Source organism: Panthera pardus, unplaced genomic scaffold, assembly GCF_024362965.1.
Source record: "Panthera pardus isolate Hobbes unplaced genomic scaffold, ASM2436296v1 HiC_scaffold_21, whole genome shotgun sequence".
NCBI lineage: Eukaryota > Metazoa > Chordata > Mammalia > Carnivora > Felidae > Panthera > Panthera pardus.
This window is the reverse complement of record NW_026526777.1, coordinates 35,341,747-35,357,207: the sequence shown is the minus strand read 5'-3', so window position 1 is coordinate 35,357,207 and position 15,461 is coordinate 35,341,747. Positions and strand designations below refer to the sequence as shown.

Genomic DNA, 15,461 nt, shown 5'->3' with positions numbered 1-15,461 from the left:
GAGAGAGCAGGGGAAAGGTAGAGAGAGAGGGGTGAGAGAATCCCAAGCAGGTTCCACACTGTCAGTGCAGAGCCCGACGTGGGGCTTGAACCCACAAACTGTGAGATCGTGACCTGAGCTGAAACCAAGAATTAGAGGCTTAACCGACTGAGCCACCCGGGCACCTTATAACACAGCTTCTTTATCCATTTGTCAGTCGATGGGCATTTGGGCTAATAGTGCTGCTATAAACATTGGGGTGCACGTACCTCTTTAAATCAACAGTTTTGTATCCTTTGGATAAATACCTAGTACTGCAATTGTTAGGTCGTAGGGTAGAGAGGCCATTTTGGACGAGGCCAGGGGTCAGCCAACTATGGCCTGCCTGCCAAATCCAAATCCCACCAGATGTTTGTGTTTGTAAATAAAATTTTTTTGAACGTTTATTTATTTTTGAGACAGAGTGAGCACAAGTGGGGGGAAGGGCAGAGAGAGAGAGAGGGAGACACAGAATCTAAAGCAGGTTCCAGGCTCTGAGCTCTCAGCACAGAGCCTGATGCGGGCCTCGAACCCACGAATGGTGAGATCATGACCTGAGCCAACGTCGGACGCTTAACCCGTTGAACCGCCCAGGCGCCCCTGTAGATAAAGTTTTTTTTGAAACACAGATGTGCTTGTTTTGGCTTGTTTTTCCATATCGTCTATGGCTGCTTTCTTGTTACAACAGCAGAGTTGAGTCGTTTTCCACAGATACTGCATGGTCTGCAAAGCCTCAAATATTTCGTATGACTGCTCTATAGAAAAGAAAAGCTCACAGAGTGCTGGATGAGGCCATGCACGGCCTTGAAATCTGGAGATATTTCAGTCTTTACCTCAGAGCAATGGGAAATGGTTAAAAGGCAACGTGAGGAGCCTTGGACTTTGGGGTAGGTTGGAGGGGGCTGAGGGAGACCCAGGGAGCCCTGGGCAGGCTGTCACAGCATTCCAGGAGGGAAATAATGGCCCCTTGGAACAGGGTGGTGGCTCTACAGATGGAGAAGAAAAGACATTTGGGAAATAAAACCGAGGGACATAAAATGATGGACGTGGGAGAGAGGTATCCAAAGTTACCCCAGCTGTCTGTCTCACAGAATCCTATGGACCACAATACCCTTCACAGAAGGAGGGACAACTGGAAATTTGGAGTGCTCTGGGCGATATTAATGAGTTCAATGTGAGGTCCCTTTAGGATTACCCGAGAGGATTTTCAGCAGGCAGTCGGATAAAGATTTCTATAGCTCAGAAAAGTGGCACATACTTCTCATTATCATTTGCCCAAATCCATGCTTTGTATCTCAATACGTACTTTTTGCCGGGTTTATATTTGCCACTGACTTTTCAAACACAAAGAGCATCTATTTAGTGTCTCTGATGTGCTAAGCATTTGTGACTTACTCCACAAGAATTGGGCCAAAAAAAAAAAAAATGCTATGCCACCAAATAGCAAACACAAAAACGAAGGGAGATGGGGAGGAGTAATTAGTTTTGTGAGGGGTGAGGAATCTACAAAGGAGACATCGGAACTTTAAAGGATTAATGGGGTCTCTGAGGGTAAAGAGGAGCGAAGGACACGGACACACGAGCGAGAGGAAAAGCGTGAGTTGAGCAGTGGGGCTGAGACAAGAGAGCAGCTATCTGGAGGCAGTGGTTTCTTTTCTCGTTCTTACCATACCCAGCCCCCAGCCCCTCCCTTGCCCTCGGGTTCGGAACGACGCTTGGCACCCTAATGCTGCTTTAGTTGACTCTAATCTCTATTTCCTGTGAGCATATAGTGTTTCATCACCCGTACTATAGATAAGAGATCTTATCTGACCGATCCCTTATTCCCACTGCAGAAATAGTTAATTGCTTTCTTTTCTGCACTGTTATATTGCTTTATCTTTTATGCTAAAATTGCCCTTGTCATGGGCCATTGGGGTGAAAGGCACAGAAGTCCCCCTATGTGTTGGGACATGAACTTCTTAAGAATTTCTACTCTGTCTCCTATACCTCTTGGCCCCAGGTGCCCAGAACGGTGCATTGTAACAATAACAGCAACAACAACAGAGGGCCGCTGAATCGAATTGGACAGAGGCCAATAACTTCTGGCTCCAGTGCTGGCAGTTTGAGTGATCTGATGAAAAGTCCCAGACTGCGTGCTGGTGAGGACTGGGAGCAAGAGAAGAAATTGGATTTGAATAATTGAATTTTAAGAAGGAGGCATATGCTTCTGCTGTAACCTCCCCACACCAGACAGCAGAGCCCAGATGCAAGTCAAAATGCATTATGTATTTAATGTGTCTCATGGGGTTGGCGTTTGAGATAATAGGAGGAGAAGGCAAGGATTATAATCAAAGTGGCAACATCTGAAGACATTTAGCTGTGTGAAAGGTCAGGGCATATCTTTAGATATTTAGTCAACCTTGTGCCAGAGAAGAGTGGATATGATTGAGGGCTGGTGTGTGTGTGTGTGTGTGTGTGTGTGTGTGTGTGTGTGTGCATGCACGTGCGGACAGTTTAGAGACAGAAGACTCTAAGTAGCAGGTTCAAGATTCCTAGAACAATTGCTTTTGGGGCTGCAGGAGCTGGGTGCCAGTTTTTACAGTGGAGGTTGAAGTCAGCGTCGGTGCTGAGACTTGAACCTGGGGAAAACAGAAGTCTTTTGCATATAGGGGTGGGAGAGGCAGAGGGAAGGTGAGGTCTGGGGGAAGTAGGACGCCCAAGCCAGCACTCTGGAAATCCCACCGCACGGGTGGCTGCACAGCTCTTTGAGAGACCCAGGGCTGAGTGCTGTCCTCAGCATGGGCGCCCAACGGCATCGCGCATGTAGCATTATTCACGTCATTTGGCTGTCACTCAGACGTGAACCGTGTGATCGAATGGTGGCTGGATAACCATGAGGTCTACTTCTGTTGTCTCCACTCAGGAAAAACTACTCAGAAAAGAGGAATCATGAGACGGGGGGGAAAAAAGAAGTCACTCCAGAGAAACCAGACTCCTCTGGGAACACATCAATGCCATCTTGTCACTGGTCAAAGATGGAGCGATTGAGAGATCCGGAGATGAGTGGCTGGTCATCTGTTTTCTTGGTCCAGGAGGAAGAAAACGGGCTGAGGCATCACGCTGGAACCCCTTAGGTGTCAGGGCTTGAAAGGAGCACGCTTCCCGGATCACACGGAGCGCCTCGGCATTTCTCGCCGTCTCCAATGTGTTGTTCCGTTGACAATTCTGAAGCCTTGCCACAGCAACCAGCTGTCTCTGTCAACCCCAGCGTTTTTCTGTCTCTCATGCTCACTGGCTTTCCATTGCACAAAAGAGTTCTGTTAACTAGAAGCCTTTGCAGCAAGGCAGTGAGGTCGTGGGGGTTGGAGCCCCCATTGGCCAAAGCTGCCGGTGGCTGTCTGGGGCTCCAGACATTTTTAAGATCAAAATCAGGGGAAAAATATCAAACCCTTTTTGAAGCCGCTGCTCCAGCTTCCTTTGGAGTGTCAGGTCTCCTCCCCCTCCCACAGCCCCAGGCACTGTCTGACCCAGCCTTTTATATACTTATGCTCTAGAACATTTCCAAAAATAGACGTGCACTTTCGCAAAAAGTCATCCTAGCTGCTGTTGCCCTGATGGCAAGAGTCTGTAGGTGGGCTCCCGGCCCTCCTGCTTGGAGGAGAGGAATGTGGGAGAAGGCGCAGGTTGGGAGGGCAAGCAGCCGCCTCGTGCGTTTCGCTTCTCTCCCAATCCTCCCTCTGGCAAAACCCTTCCAGCCGCAGAGTGCAAAGAGGGCCCCGGGATTTGCAGGCAACGGACAGCTCTCAATCCTGGTGCCCTCCCTTCACTGCTGAGATGACTTTGGAAAAGTTACTTACCTTTTCTGAGCCTCAGCTGCCTCATCTGTCCACAGAGACTAATCACAGCCCTCCTACTGGCTATACGGGCATGACGTTGGCAACATATGCTTAGAGTCTAATACAGCGAGCGCGAGGTTGATCTTCAAATGCACTAGCTGTGATGACTGCTATTCCTATGACCGTGCCACGACTATGTCCTTTCATATCCAGAGCTCCCCCCTCGTTGGGGATTCTATGCCTCGCCCAGGTTTGCATGCAGTAAGCTATGAATGCACACATAAGAGCAATGAAAACATCTCGAGAGGTGCCGATCGCGGCTCCGGGAGTCGCCTGCTCCAGGAGCCACAGACGTAACTGCTGCCAGGCTGGCAGGACGGTGACCCAAGGCTTAGGGCCCTAGAAGGACTCGAGGCCTCCTCAGTCTGCCTGGCGGATGCCTGAACTCCCACCATTACGGACTCCTTTCTTTGATGTATCAGCCACGAGCTCGGTCAGAAAATTCCCCAGAGGGGCGATGTGGTTACGCAGCATTTGCCCCTGCATGTGACTCGGGATGAGGCTAAGACAATGCCATTTTTGTATGCACGATAACCCTCTAGGATTGTGACAAATATCCAAATACCAACAGTATAAATGGACGTTCAGCCTTTTGTTAGGAATATCCTTAGGTCACTTTGACACTTGATAACGGGGTCCCAGGGTGGCGTCACTTCCTTTCATACCCAGCTCCTTGTTTTGCACCACTGGCTGGCCCACGCACGCGCCCTGAAATGGCCCTGACCGCGAGCTATTCCTCAGAGCGATAGCATTTTCTGCCGAGCATGTACTTCCTCCCGTGCATGCTGACGTGGCAATGCCAGAAAATGCCCTGCCTGTGTCGCTAGGAGGGTCAGAGATCCCTGTCCCTTCCTCACCCTTCCCTATGTCTTCCCTGCCAGAAACTGAAGAGGAGCTGGATGAGGCCAGAGTAGACGTAAGAGAATCGTTCGAAACGGTCTACCGAACGCAGATGCCCTGAACCCGGCACTTAGAGGACCGAGGGACTTGGAAAAGTCACCAGGAGCTGGCCGCAGGAATTAGCAAGGGAGAGAGGTCAACAACACACCGGTATTTGTTGAGCGCCTGCTGTGTACCCAGAGCGGTGCTGGTTACGAGGTGGGGGTGCAAGTGTGGTTGTCCTGGGATGTGTCGCGAGAGTGCAGTGGAGGAGGGTTTTAAAAGACGATTGAAGAAGAGACTGGAATCATCCCCGACTTCGGGGAACCCTCACAGTAGCAGGGGGAACACGATTTGACCGGCAAGCGAAAGAGCGAGAGAACACGAGTAAACCGAGGCAATGGACGCCATGGCAGGCCACCGGGAACCTGCCCCGAGACGGGCGTCGCCAGAGGGCTTCTTACGAGAAGTGGACCGGCCTGCGGCAACATGGACCCTCATTAAGGGCCTTTGCAGGTCACTGAAAGCGTAAATTGAACTAAGATGGATAAAGATGGGGGCGGGAGGAAGGGGGCAAGTGTGGAGGACACGAGGATGGGAGGGGTCACTCTGCCCAAGCTCAGAAACATCCTGGCCTCCGACAGATGCAATGAGGTGTCCAAAGCCCTGGATTAGAGGGATTCGCTCCAGAGCCGTGAGGCTCGAGGCGGCTGAGTTCAGAGGTGCCTGGATTCCAAGTGGGGTCAGTGAGACCTGACATATTACATACAGGGTAAAAAAAAAAAAATGTGCCTCATTGTTCAATAACGGTCTATTACATAGGTACTCGGGATGGAGCACAGTCCTGACCATGAAGATAAAGGGGATTCAGAATGTCAGCGAACTGGGAGAGCGTACATCGGGTGGGGCGGGTCTTATCTACACAGGAGGCTGGGGAACCCTGCAGGATGCTTCTGAGGCGGAAGACTGGTCCCATCTGGTGACAACAAGATAAAGAGGAAGAAGAGAGATGGAGTGATGTCCGTTTCCCCAAAGGATGAATCAACAGGTGTCAGCGGCACACTGGTGGACTGATTCGCCACAACCATCATTCCCCTGGGCTGAGAAGCAACAACAACAACAACAATCCCTAGCTGAAAGGTAGAGGTTCCAAGCCACTGAACCTGTTATTTTATGCTGTGGCTGCTCCCTGTACAACAGGGTCTGGTGTGACCCTGGGAAGCTGAGAGAGGCACTTGGTAGTCCCCACTGGAACCCGAGAAGCAATTCAGGGGCTTAGCGCCCCCGCCCCCGGGTGGCGATGTGCTGCGGAAGCCCTGCCCATGCATGCCTGGGAGAACAAACAGGGAAAGAATCCAAGATCAAGTTGTCCCTCACCCATTCAACCAGCGCTTACGAAGGATCAGCTCTGGGCAAAGCGCGAGCAAGCGTATGGACATAAACTCTAAGCATCTAGGTCTCTAGACGCTGTAAGACTTTGGGGGACGGTTCCCCTCATCTGCAAACGCCTTGTGCCTCAGCCACATTTGCATCCCGAATAGCCTAAGAGGATTTGGTCCGGGCTTCACGAACGGACGTGCGCGTGAAGGAAGGAATACTTGAAGGGGCCACCGAGGGAGGCTGGAGGACTCAGAGACGCCTCCTGGAGAAGATGAGGTGGGGCAGATGAGGCCTGAGATGGACAGGTTGGAGCAGAACCAGGAAGTGGAGGGTTGAAGATGAACAGCCTACAGCCTCGGTCTGTCGGGGCCGGGGGGAAGGCGGGGGAGCTGCTGCTGATTCCCTCCCTATGACTCATAGACTCGGCCAATGTGGTCTTACGTGATCTTCTTGACAAGCCCCGGCCCTCTGAATGGTGACAGAGAGATTACTGTTAGCTCTACCGTGGTTTAAACAGGCTTCATTTTGTTAAACATTCCCTGAAGGCAATGCTCCGAATCTGGGGACAATTACTCAGTCTCCCCATCGCCTCCTGCTCTTTTCTAAGACGGTGAGAGGTGTGTGGTGTGCAGAGGGAGGGGTTCACTCGGCTTTGGGGAAGAAGCATGTATATCGTCCGTGACTCCTCCCACGTCTGGGTGCTCTGCTGGCCTCAATTCTGACACTCTCTCCACTTGGAGACAGCTCGGATTGCACAGGGTGAGGGCTCAGCCCTACAAGACCACCCCTCGCCCCTCACCCTCAGGCACATCCAGGTTGTCTGTCCCCTGTTCTCCTGACCAACTGACTGTAGATTGGCGGTTCCCGTGACCTTCTCAGGTTCTGTTAACTGGCTCCTAGAACGCAGAGAAACATTTGAGTCATAGATCACCAGTGTATCACAAAAGGATACAACTCAGGAACATCCAGATGGAAGGGAAGAGACGCACAAGGCGTGGTATGTGGGAAGGGCGGGGAACCTCCATGCCCCCTCCAGGTACACTCCCCCCCCCCCATCTCCACGTGATCTCCAGCCTGGAAACTCTCCAAACTCCGTCCTTTTGGGGTTTTGTGGAGGCTTCATTGCATACCCAGAAAGGATTAAATCATTGCTTGTCGCTGACTGATTCGACCTCCAGCCTCTCTCCCCCTCTCTCCCCTCCCTGGAAGTCTGGTGGTGTGTGAGGCGGGTGGGGGGGGGGAAGGGGGGGTGGGACTGAACATTCCAACCCTCCAATCACATGGGGCCACCAGCCCCCTTCCTTAGGTGACCCAGAGGCTTTCCCAAAGTCACCTCGTGAACGTAATAAAATACATCTTTATCACTCTTATCACAGGAAATCCCAATGGTTTGAGGAGCTGGGAACCTGAAACCAGGAGGCAGACCAAATACATATCTCTTATTATGAATCACAATATTACGTCCCCTCTCTCCTCTTGTCACAGTGAGCTCCTGGCCGGCTTACTGGATTTCAACTCAGCTGCCTTCCCTACCACACTGGTGCCGCTGTGGATGGGGTGCTTCTGGGTCCCACCTACCTCACTGGAAGTCAAGGAGGCCCAAGAAAGCTAAGCTGCAAGGGAGAGAGAGAGAGCGTGCACAGGAGAGAGGCAGAGAGAGAAGAGGAGAGAGAAGGTTCCCAAGCAGGCTCTGCACTGTCAGTGTGGAGCCTGAGGAAGGGGGGGGCGGGGCTCGAACTCAGGAACTAAGAGTCAGATGCTTATGCGACTGAGCCACCCAGGTGCCCCAGCAAGGGAGCGCTTGTGCCTGCCCACACTGCATTACCAGGTCTGTGCTGCTGTGGCTGTGACCGCAGGGCAGCCTGGGAGGGCACCTTCCAGAGCAAAGCCCCTACAGGTAAGTGAGAGAAACAATGAGGGCAATTTCATACAACGCTTCCCAGCCAAGGCTTCCCTCTCCTACCTCGCTGCCTTCTTTTTGTCACCATTTCCTGTACCTGCTGCAAAATAACCCTGGTCCCCCTGAGCAGAGTCTCATGGCTTGGCTAACTTGGAACAAGGGGACCATGAGGTGAGTCTCCTGGGGTGCATTCACGCCGGACTAAAAAGGGCCCTAAGAAATGTTTAAAAATCACATCCCAATTCAATAACCCCATTCGTCTGCATGCAAATTCCTGCTTCTAACTCTATCTCTCTCTTTCTTTGCCTTCTTTATATTAAAAACAAATCCTCATCTTCCCCCGGAGCAGACAGATTCCTTAGACCCCTGGAAAAGTTAAAAAAAAAAAAAAAAAAAGAAGAAGAAGAGCTCATTGAGACTCATTATAGGTGTTTCACAAATTTCCATCTTTAAAGGAGCCCCGCACCTTTCTGCAGTTGAAACCCAGACACGGCAAAGTTAAGACACCAGCTCAGGGCTCTGAGTCCCTAGGAACAGAATCAGAATCGGGGGCTGGGTCTTTACATCCAGGTGTCCGGCCCCCACATCCCAGGACATCTCCAGCAGGGACTGCCACCCGGGGGCCCAGGGAAACGAGAGGGGGAGGGGGGAGCAGGGCTGGACCCCAGGCAGAGAAACAGGATGGATTCAGGGAGAGAGAAGGGGGGTTGGTGGAAGGTTTCTAGGCAAGAGGAATGCGGGGTAGAAGCAACGTTTAAGGTGGTTGGCCGGGGAGGGGGCTGCAGGAGGCTGCTTTCCATTACCCCTGGGGGAGACAGCTTTCCTCCCAGTGGGAGCGTTCTGAGCGCTCTCCCCGCCTGGGTCCCCTCCGCCAGATCCCCTTCAAAGAGCCACACTGGCAAACCCGCAGGCTTCTCCAAGCCTGGGTCTCGGCCTCACTGGGGGCGCGTGCTGAGACCCTCCTGTCGTCGCGGGATCCCTCCCGTTCCTGCACCCTGGCTGCTCTTCTGCTCCCCCGCCCGCGATGACCCATCCACCGGGTTCCTCACTTGCACTAGACGCTACGGAGGAGACAAGCACTATATAAATGCTAAACAGACCGGCCGCGCCTGTCCCCGGATAAATAGACCGCCAGCTCCCGCTGTCAATCCTACACCTTTCGTGAACACAGACAGATCTCCCGAGAAGGGGGGAAATGTTGGTGTGGCTTCTCCATTTAATTCTGCGCTTTACCCTCAATCTTGACACCAGAATGTTGTGCTTTTCGTTTTGTTTCTCTCTCTCTCTCTCTCTCTTTTTTTTTTTTTTGGTATTGATTTCTTTTTCTTGTCTTTCTTTCTTCTTTTTTTTTTCTTCCCAGAAAGATTTTATGGTTTCTTATGTTAATTTCCTGGACTCGTATGCAGAAAATGGGATGCTTTTCTTATGATCGCTCTTCCAAAATAATAATGATAACTATCATATGTATAGGACTTTCACGTGCATGATCTCATACAAATTCATTAGACAGGAGTGAGAGGAAAAGGATTCCGGTCTTGATTCCATTTCCCACCCCCTGTGTGACTTTGGGCACATGACTTGACCTCTCTGAGTCCTGCTTGTTTTATTTGTACAACGGGCACAGGGACAGACCTGTTCTTCCTAGCACAAGGGCTTATGCAAGGAATAAATAGGATAATTTATATGAAAACTTGAGGTAGGTATTGATTTTTAGATGAGAAATTTGAGGCACAGAGAACCTAAGTGGTTTGCTCTGAGGGCTGTAGCTTATAAGCAGCAAAGGCCGTACATAAACCCGGCTCTTCTGACAACGAGTGATCTATCCACAAAGCACAACTCTGAGTGATGGCTGGCACTTGGGCAGATGGACGTAAAAGCCAATATTACAAAACACTCCAATAGTTAGCATTTATGAACACTGACTACGGGCCAGCCACTCTTCCAAGAGCTTTGCTGTATTAACTCATTCAGTCCTTATAAGAACGCTGTAAGTCTATAGTTGGTGTGTTTATTTTATAAAGATTAATTTCTCGAAGGTCACAAAGCTGAATCTGAGCACCGACTGGAAGGCCTGTCCTTAACCGCTAGCCTATCCTGCCTCCGAGCCCACGCGTTTACCAACTGGACCTTTAAAAGAAGAGGGAGGAGGAGGGACCGGGTTTCAGGAGCTTGGGGCCACTGACCTCTGTAAACACACTGCCAGGTTTATCTTGGTGGCTTAATGACCAGGCCAGTGGTTCTCAACCTTGAGCATTGCATCAGAACCTCCTGGAGGGCTCCTTCAAACACAGAGGGCTCCTTCTCTCTCCCGATTTTCGCTTTCTTGTGCAGGGCTGGGACTTGAGAATTTGCATTCCTAACAAGTTGCTAGGTGGTGTGGACGGTGCCAATTTGGGTACCACGTTTGGAGAAACCCAGCCCTAGAAAGTAGAAAGTAGAAGATGAGACACCACAGGACAGCCGGATCCCGGGTCCAGCCGGATAAGGACTCGCCCTTCTCTTAGTAAAGAAGACTTGGTCTGGACCCATTCAGCGGGTCTCTAGGAAAATGTTCCCGGCGGTAGAGGGGTAGGGGCTGTCCTCCCTGGGGGTCGGAGCTCCTCCACCAGCTCCTGCCAGGGCTGGCTGAGGGCTGAGGGCTGAGGGCCGAGGGCAATGTGTTCTGCATTATGGATGAGCGCGCTCAAAAGCCCCCGCTGCAGATTAAGTAAACAAACAGCCTCTGCAGCCACAGGAAAGGCTGTGACCAAGCCCCCTAACCCTCCCAGACAGAACCTTTCCTTCAGCTGTTGTTGTTTTGTTCTGCTGCTGCCTTCTCATCGCCTTGTACTGACAATAGCCGTAAATAACCGCAGTGCTGTAGAGAAATCATTTTAACAGCAGAGAGTCAAATAAATACATTAGACCTGACAGCTTAACTACGCGGAGTCCATTCGTATGTGGTGGCCAGCTGCTTCCCGAGACGTGCGCTAAACGGAGCGGCCGCGAGAGGGCGCGCCGAGCTCGCGTTGAGCAAGGCCAGCCGCGGCGTCCCCCCGACCAAGCCCTGCCCCGGGCCTGGTGCCCGCGACTCGCGACTGGGCTCTCTCTCGGGTCTCCGCTAAAATAAAGCTTTCAGATTCCAATTAGCGCGGAAAAATCATGCAGACTCCCGCCCGCACCCCTCACCCTTCCGCAGGGGGAGGATTTTGTTTTCTGCTCATGTCAGACTTTAGGGTTAGGGTTGAGGCGTAGGGTGTGGAGATCGGTGGCTCCGGAACTGTGTTGCCCCCAGGGGTGGCAGAGTCACCAGGTCACCCAGCGAGGGGCATCACATCGTCATGCGTGCGTGCCACCCACACGCACCCTAGTCCCATCCGGATGCTTGGGATTTTCTTTTCCCGGCCCTGGCTTTCAGTGGACTTGGGCCCTCGTGGCCCTTCTAAGGCCGCTCCCCTGATTCGCAGGAGGAATGATCTGCCGCTTTGCCTTCCCACGGCGTCCTCGTTTTCAGGCCGCGCATCCTTTCAAGAAGTGCTGAGGGTCAGTGGAGGGCAATGCGGATTCAGGGTACCATCCTCCTCTGGGCAAAGACATCCATGGAGTCTGCTGGATCCTGCTTCACCAGCAGCCCTCTCTCTGCTTCCCCGTCTGCAGGGTCCCCCAGGCCTGGAGCTAAAAAGAGCTTCCCGAAATAACCGTGAGTGGAGAGGAGCGCTCCGTTCAAGCTGACCACCTTTCGTCCAAACCCTCCACTAGCGTGGAGATGGGCAGGGAGGGCGTGTGCGTTCCGCCCAAATGGAGGCACCCAAATGCTCTCGTGATGGTTGGTCAGGGGTTGTTTTTTCTTTGCTGTCTTCCTAGATACCACACTTCAAACTCCCCATGAGCCTTGACTGGATCTTACTGTCTGCAGGATGCTTGTTACTGACAGTCAGTTGATTATAGGGGACAGATTATGAGAACACTTAGTAGCCGCCTTTGAGCCTGTGGTCATGGGGTGAATATTTTATGTTCTCTCAAGGCAATTTAGAGTATAGCCAGTTAGATAAAAGGAAGCACTTCCTGGCAGTGAAGTTATTAGATGCTGTGGTGAATTCCAAACGGGGTTGTCTATCTCGTTGGGGGCAGACTGGGTCAGACCGTGTTGTGCCTCCTGGAAACTGGCACCGTTCCTGTTGTTTGAGAGCTGAGTCACCGTGGATTGGGCCCCCCGAGGAACTGTCCGCTTGGTGCCACCTTCCCCCTCCCCCTCAAGGATCTCTCCCTGTCTCCATCCACAGCAGAGGCAGCCATGTTAAAACAACCCTACCCTCATGCCCCAGTTACGTGATATTGGTTGAGGGATTGGTATCTGACCCCACCTAGTCAAAACATCGTGATGCCTCATGGCCTTAGAGGATTGTCCCACAGTGCGTGCCCGACGTGACCCTGGTCAATCCAAATTCTAACCTGGGAATAGTGACACTGAAATAGAACAAAAGAAGTTCATCTTTGTTGGAGGTTTGTAGATGGTAAGATGGAAAACGGAGTGTTCTTGCCTCCGTGTTTCTCATCGCCATGCCAACTCCCAACGTTCTCCATCCGGATTTATCATCTCCACAAAGAGACTGCAACTTTCTGCTATTGTGTTAGGTACACGTCCTTCTCTCTGCCTAGAATCCTACGGCATCCCTTCAGTTCTTGAGTCTTTTGTAAGAAAACTGTCCCCTCTCCTCCGAAGCTGTTCCAGACAGACAAGGCACATTTATTCGTTCCCATAGCACTTTGTTCAACCTTCTTAGGATGTGTTCTTCTGTACTGGGGTTAGAGAACCGTGTTCTTCACAAGCCTATGACCTCCTCAAGGATGGGAACGTACGCCATCAGCCCCATTTCCATAATGCCTGACACATCGGAAATACTGAGGGTGACAATATACAGTGACAATGAAGCTGGTGATCCTGCCCACAAGCAGCAAAGGAGGTCCTGAAAAGGTCCCTGTGGCCAGTAATGCCCAGAGGATGCAAGATAGAGAAAACAGGATACACGAAAAGAGGAAACACAGGGATACAGTGAGGACCTCTGCCCTTTTCCCCTTCTTTCTTTCTTTTTTTTTAAAGTTTATTTATTTGGGGAGAGAGAGAGAGTAAGCATGTGTGTAGTAGAGGAGCAGAGAGAGAGAGAGAGAGAGAGAGTGAGAGAGAATCCCAAGCAAGCTTCCAGCTGTCAGCCCAGAGCCCTACATGGGGCTCGATCCCATGAACCTTGAGATCATGACCTGAGCCAAAATCAAGGATTGGATGCTTACCAACTGAGCCACCCAGGTGCCCCCCTTTTCCTTCTTTCTTTTTTTTTCAACTTTTTTTTTTTTTAATTTATTTTTGGGACAGAGAGAGACAGAGCATGAACGGGGGAGGGGCAGAGAGAGAGGGAGACACAGAATCGGAAACAGGCTCCAGGCTCCAAGCCATCAGCCCAGAGCCTGACGCGGGGCTCGAACTCACGGACCGCGAGATCATGACCTGGCTGAAGTCGGACGCTTAACCGACTGCGCCACCCAGGCGCCCCTTTTCCTTCTTTCTTATCCCCATTTAACTCACTCCTTTCTCCAACACACACACACACACACACACACACACACACACACACACACCCCAACACTGTTCCTTGCTGCCCTAGCCCCCACCCAGTGTTTAGAACTGATTCACACCTATCTTCTCAGCTATTACATTCAGAGCCTTCTTCAAGCTCGGATTGCCAGAGGGAACCTTCCAACTCAAAGGCAGAAGAGAAAAGAAAAAGAAAAAGGGAGAGAAGAAGGAGAGAGGAGGTGAGAGAGAAAGTAATATCCAATTTCAACATTTTGTGCTTTGCTCTTTAAACTTCCAGAGGCGGCAACTGTACAATTTGTATGTTTTGTATCATGTCTGCTTCCTTGTGGGAGTTTCATAAATTGATGATGATAACGCAGCACATTGCTTTTAAGTCCTTAGACATTCGGTCTTTATTGCTTTATAAAGTCTGCTCGGGGCACAGCAGATGAAATGAAGCTGGGGAGATTTTGTGCTGCCCATTCTGCAAGTTCCATCACGGAATTTGCACCTGCTACGCAACTGGCCTTCAGAAGTAGCAAGTCATGTTGCCAAAGGCCAGCGGAGGCCACCTCTGGGAGCCTCAGGATAGTAGGTGACCCAGAGACATTGAACAGTGTCAGCTCAGTGGCTGCCTGGAGAGGAAGCCACTTGATTAAAGATCAGTCTAGGGAAACAGCTACGGCTTTCTGTAACCTCCACCTGCAACAAGGGTTTTTTGAAAACTATGCAAAATTCATTTCCCTCCAGCCTTATAATAAAATATATGCAATATGTAAATAGCAGCATTCCTAATGCGGAAGCCATTACGGTCACCTGCTGTATTTAATTATCGGAATACAATGATTTTTTTTTTACCCACAGCTAAGTAGCTGCACTAATAAAAACATCAGATTGATGGACAAACTCACTCCCCAAGCCGATGTGTTTTTTTGGCTTTTATGCTGATGTCATGAACAAATGTGTGGCATTTGTAGTTCGCACCAGAAAACAATGAGGTCTGCAGTATATCATTACCTACCTATGCAGAGTCAGTGTGATGCTGAACTTCAGACTGTGAGAAAAACCTTCGTCTGTTAATAAAAGGAATCAGACCTTTTTCAGACCAAGGTATAAAACTGAGCAGATGAAAATAATCTCACACAAGTAGATTTGCATCCTCTTACCCACTCTGAACCCCTCGGAATAACACCCCCCCAACGCGCGCGCACACATGCACACACGCACACACGCACACACACACACAGGATTTGTTTCCTTCTTGAATGAACTAATTTATTCCTGAAGAGCAAGGGTGACTTAACTCATGCTGGCTATATGCAAATGACAAGCTGTAGCTGGTTCCTTTCTGTGAGGAGAGAACAGACCACCCCCCACCCCACCACCTCCGGGCATGGCATTACCAGGACAAACTGGGAAATGCTGCACCCAAAGTACCTAGTCTGGTAAACTTGGCCTTTCAGCTGCCAGCCTAATGGGTGGGCCAGCTTCAGGTCCCAGAGAGACTGAGCTAAAGTAAGGGCTGTCTCTTGCCCAGTACCTTCCACTACTGCCATTTGTTCTAAGACCTTGTGTAGCCACTGTGTCCTTATCAAGCGGATGTGAAGGGATCAGCGGGACACTGCACGTGCATTGTGGGTCAATATAACGAAGTTGCATTGTGGCCAGCCCCACTGGATGTACCTTCGCTTGTCAAATAAGATGCGGCGTGCAAAAGAGCCCTGCCGGTCCTATGGTGCCTTGTAACCCATAAAAACCACAGTCACGGGGGTTTGCTGTTATCCGGGTTGTGATTATGATCCCTGAAGGGCAGCGCATTACAGCAGCCCGACTCGGGGTACCCGCAGATGTGGAG

The 15,461-nt window shown here is 51.0% G+C and overlaps 1 long non-coding RNA gene across 1 annotated transcript; it reads left to right on the top strand.

The window, feature by feature from the left end:
• The first annotated feature begins 4,714 nt into the window (after positions 1-4,714).
• LOC109255192 (uncharacterized) lies at positions 4,715-6,455 on the top strand. The gene is made up of 3 exons (XR_002075124.2): positions 4,715-4,946; positions 5,420-5,517; positions 5,702-6,455. It is a non-coding gene; the product is annotated as an uncharacterized LOC109255192 (long non-coding RNA).
• The last annotated feature ends 9,006 nt before the right edge of the window (positions 6,456-15,461 follow it).